General features: G+C 38.8%; 1 protein-coding gene across 1 annotated transcript in view; it reads right to left on the reverse strand.

The window, feature by feature from the left end:
- The window catches only part of LOC132903040 (tRNA-cytidine(32) 2-sulfurtransferase-like), a 198,856-nt gene that overhangs the window by 59,461 nt on the left and 138,720 nt on the right, over nt 1-675 (reverse strand). The window lies entirely within an intron of this gene.

Genomic DNA, 675 nt, shown 5'->3' on the forward strand with positions numbered 1-675 from the left:
GAAATGTTAATAAAAAGGCTAGCTCACTTCATCTCTGTTCCATCACTAAGCCATTCACCTGAACGTAGCTTGCGAGGCTGTGTCTAAACCGTAAGGAGAAAGAGATAAAAATAACATGGGTGGTAATTCGTCCGCGTAAAACGAACAATTTAAACAAAATGTTTATTAACGTTAATTTAAAAAAACAACTTGTGCTTATCGCTAGAAGGCTGATTCTACAATCATGGGATGAGAGTTTCACACCATCGATGGGTAAAAGAAGACGCCTCCTAGCGATGGTCAAAGAAAGTGCAGTAAGTGTTTTCATACACATGCCAAGCGGTATTTGAAAAACTTTCCATGTACTAGAACAAAGCTTTGTGCCTCAAGGAGCATTATTACATATCGACCTCCTTATTCTAGAAGAACTTCCTGAAAAACTTCTCAACCAAAGAAAAACTTTACACCTTCGATATTTCTAATTTAAGAAAAAACTACGCCAAATTAAGAGGTTCATACATCCTGAAACTAACAAATAAAGTTTGCGCCGACATCGCCCGCCCAGAATAACAACGTCTCATTCGCACTTAGATTTTCCCGAGGCCTGTCCAGCTGATGTTTCGAATCAAATGATTGAAAAAAGACCGGCTTTATCTCGTGTTACTGGTACGATAAAATTAGAACCACCACGATCGG

The sequence above is a fragment of the Amyelois transitella genome, chromosome 21 (genome assembly GCF_032362555.1).
Source record: "Amyelois transitella isolate CPQ chromosome 21, ilAmyTran1.1, whole genome shotgun sequence".
Lineage (NCBI taxonomy): Eukaryota > Metazoa > Arthropoda > Insecta > Lepidoptera > Pyralidae > Amyelois > Amyelois transitella.